We start from the raw sequence: 4,395 nt of genomic DNA on the forward strand, positions 1-4,395 counted from the left end.
TTCTCTGGAGGCCACCAACCATACATCTAGTGCCTCGGTCAGATCAGTGCACTGAGGAATCTTCTGGAGCCTTACTGAATGGTAGGAATAAAGCAGCAACTTAGATGAAGCAGAGATAAATTTAGAAAGGAGTTAATAATATTTTTCTTTTTTGGTGCCTCAGCCAAAAGATGCGCTAAAATAGAAAAAGGAATAGACGCCACAAATGGGAAATGCATGGAGATGATCTCATCCTGGGTCTCCAGGGTAGTCACATTTCCTAAAACAAAGGTTCCTAAGAGGTAGGACTATATATAGTAAATAGGTTAAAGCAAAAAGATGCAGGCCCGCCTCATTAAGCCCCGAGGATCTGTTTGAGCTAAGTGAATAAAGGCTCAGTGCCACTGTGACGTAACCCTTTTGTAGATGAATTTCCACATGCTGAATTTATTACATATGTAATTACATGCTCATTGATGGATGTCTATATCATCTGGGGATCAGCTGGTGTTATTCAAGTGGAGGTACAGCCAGACCTAGAGCATAACCCACATTCTCCTGATATTTACCTGCCAGAGTGTAATGATCATTAATTTTTAATATCTAGCAAGCACGCTAATCACTGGAATAATACCATGTTTTTTGTTTTTTCCTTCCTTTGGAAAGCAAATCATTTTCTGGGAACGTAAGATGGCCTTGAGAGAAAGAAAGTAACAAAGACTTCCTTAGGTAATTAAAATAAATGGTTTGACCATTGTGCTAGACTGAATAATAGGCCTCCCAAAGATGTCCACATCCTAGAGTCCCAAACCTATAAGTGTGTTAGGCTGTGTGGCAGCAAGAGCTTTGCTGATGTGACTAAATGAAGGATGTTAAGAAGGGAAACTATCCTGGATTATCCGAATGGGCCTATTTAATAATCACAGGGTTCTTCTAAGAGGGAGTCAAGAAGATTAAGATCAGAGAAAGGAGATGTGACAACGGAAGTAGAGGTTGGGGTGATCAGCTTTGAAGATGGAGGACGGGGCCACAAGCCAAGGAACTCAGGATGCCTCTAGAAGCTTAAAAAGACAAAGAAACAGATTCTCTCCGAGAGACTCCAGAAGGAATGCTGACACCTTGATTTTAGGGCCTGTGAGACTATTTTGAATTTCTCACCTCCAGAACTGTAAGATAATACATCTATGTAGTTTTAAGCCATTGCATTTGGGGCAATTTGTTTACTGCAGCAACAGGAAAGGAATGTAGCCAACGTACCTTAATTGAGACCTGCATGGCCTGGTGTGTTAATATCCACAAGACAGATGCTGTTCTGGTTAACAGACCTCAGGAGGAGTCATTGTAAAGCAAGGTAATGCCAATTGAGACGTGAAGAGAAACGAGGCGAGCACAGCACAGGTAAGTAAAAAACAAACAAGAGTTATTGACATATAACAACCAGATAGGGCCAAGAATAAAAGTAGTTTAGAAAAAAGAGGAGTTTATTACAAGCATTGTTGGATAGAAGTTTTCTAACTGCACTGCTATGAAAACTGAGCACAGAGAAAACTTACCCACTGTTACACAGCTGATAAATGGCAACCAGAACTGTCACCTAGGAAGTCTGGCTTCAGAGCCTGTGCTCTTACTTTCTCTGCTCTACGATCTCCCTCGTTATTTTAAGGGGCACATTTTCTTAGCACGCCAAAGTCTAAAGAACTGTGTGGAGATCATTGGCTGCATAGGAGTGCTTTAGCCAAAGTTGGTAAATAAGAGCAGGACAGACAAAGACAAGGCAAAAGAAAGACCAGGCAAAGCAGGAGTGAGCCGGACCCGAGAAATGTGATCAGTGCATCAGAACCAGCAAAGAGTGGGAGAGAGTAGTTCAGATGGCAGAGCTGAAGACAACGAAGATGCTGCAGGAGGGCAGAGGGTTACAAGAGCAGGAACACAGTCAGGAGCATAACTGAAGAACACTTGAAATGCAAAGGAGCCTGTATCTCAAAAAGGATAATGAAGACGGCCCCTGTGATTAGATCCAAGTGTTCTGCATAACCCTAAGCTTATGGGAAATCTCTCAAGAGTGGATGTTAGGAATCACCGGGGACCCTGAGCAGTTATGTATCATGTGTGCACCAAAAACAATGTTCAATAATATTCATAGACACACTGTTGATAATGGCTCTTCTACTGGGAACTACCCAAACACCCATTAACAGCAGAATGCATACATTGTGGCATTTTTGCCCTAGGAACTACTACTCAGCAATGTGAAGAGAAGACTTACAGGTATACCTGAAAATACGGTTGAATCTAATAAATACAATATGTGAGAGAAAGGCAACATTAAAATGTCTATTTCGATGAAGCTCGAAAGCAAGCAAAAGCGACTAAAAGGATTTAAAGTCACGAGAACTGTTGCCCTTGCAGGCGGTGGGCAGGGAGGGTCTGCGGGGAAACAGAGGTACCAGAGCTTCGGAGGACAACGCGCCTGGGTTTTGAGCGTGGGTGTGTGCCATTTGTAAAAAGTCAATGAGTTGTACACTTATCTGTGCGCTTTTCTGTATAATTTTATACTTTAATGAAAATATGAAAAAATAGAAATAGAGATAGATCTCTGGGGTGATAGATGTTGAAAAACAGATTTGTATCTGAACTGAGAATTAATCAAACTGTGCTCACATATTTAATTCATGATGTGGGAAAAATGTTCATAGCTGGTTGAGAAGAATCGGGAACCTGTGCTTTTGTCGGCTGAGCTTATGTAACACCGTTTGGAGCCTACAAGCTTCCTGGCTGTATAAGGGCTAAATCCTCATTGTTCGCTATTGCTAATTACTAGCCACAGATCAATTTACTTATTATGTCTGACAAAGATTACTTATTTTTTTCTGATGAATGTTCATTCATGTCTGTGAATAGCTCAAATCACACATGTTCTTAAAAGTAATCCACATCGATTGTACTAGAGATGGTGGTTTTCCAGGTCTGTGAAATAACCCAGGATCTGTGTTTAACTGTCCAGTGACTTGTATAAACATTCTGTCATCTGGGTACATATCTCTTTCCTCTCCTGTTTTGGCATGTTCACTACTTCCCTGTTGCGTTTGAGATCACCTTGTCTAAATTTTGATCTGTGCTTGAGATCACATTGTCTAAAAATTTTTCTTTAACAGAATGTCACCGGGGCAATCAATTAAATGTATATCTATATTTTATAATAGGGAAACATCTATTGGGCAACGTGGATGAAGACAAAAGGGCAGCGGCAAGAATGTGTCTAAGTCTACACTCGATTCCAGCTGGTTCTAAGTTCTGCAGTGTTCAGATTTAAAAACTAAAAGTGAAAAATCTGAATTGTCTAATTTTTAAATGTTATCAGCAAATTTAAAAATTGTTAAGCTTTCTGTAAGACAAACAAACCATACCTATGGGCAGGATTCAGCTCACACACTGTCAGTTTGAGGCTTCCACAAGTGTGATTTTCTTCATTCCTCACAAATGCCCTGGGAGGTGGGCATGGTACAGAGACGAAAACTGAGGCACATGGAAGTGAAGTGTGATTGTCAAGTTCACACATCTAATAAGGGGCCAAGCCAGGGTAAAATTCAAGTCTAATTATCCAAGGTACTATTCTTTTCCCCAGTGAGAAAAGTCTCATTTCCTAGCACTGATATTTGGGCTACCAATCAAATTGCTTTTCTACTTGCAGTGAGTGAAAAGGTGGAAAATATATTTGCATTATTTGCTAAGAAATCATTTTTAAAAACTTGGTTTGAAATACTGTACTACTAATAGAAACATATTACCCAGTAAATAGATTCTTCATGATTATTCTGGCAAAAATATTCATTATAAAGACACAGCAAATAAGCCAATCATCTTAGCTTTGATAATTCAGTGAATACAAAAAGACATGGTTTAAAATTATATCTGAATAACAAGTGACAAAAGTCCTCTAGTGGAACGGATTAGTGGCGAGTCAGAATGCCCTTCTTTGGGTTTGGATTATACGAATCCTTCCAAACTCTCCGTGTAGTTTTCCACACTGATGTCTTAAATCAATGTCAGTTAGTTCAAGTTTACACCCAGTTTACCTGAAAACACTTCCTCTTCATCAAATAAAGTAAAGGAAAAAATTTATCTGGAGAACAGAAAATGTAGAATTGCCAAGAAATGTTTCTTGCTTTGCTCTTAATGTCTGAAACTGACATGAAATACATCTTGTCTTTGAATAAAAGGGAACACATTTATAAATATAATGAAACAGGGTTGATGCAATAAAAGTGAGGAGAAAAGGTGGTCTATTTATTTAAAATGATTTTTTCGGTTTTTGTTCAAAAAGAGTAAGTTGCACCTGGGGGGAGGGATGTCCCACCTCTCCATGCAGTGCTGGGGCTAGCTTTCATCATTTCTACATATCACAACACAAGGTTC

Source organism: Ursus arctos, unplaced genomic scaffold (assembly GCF_023065955.2).
Source record: "Ursus arctos isolate Adak ecotype North America unplaced genomic scaffold, UrsArc2.0 scaffold_20, whole genome shotgun sequence".
In the NCBI taxonomy this organism is placed as follows: domain Eukaryota; kingdom Metazoa; phylum Chordata; class Mammalia; order Carnivora; family Ursidae; genus Ursus; species Ursus arctos.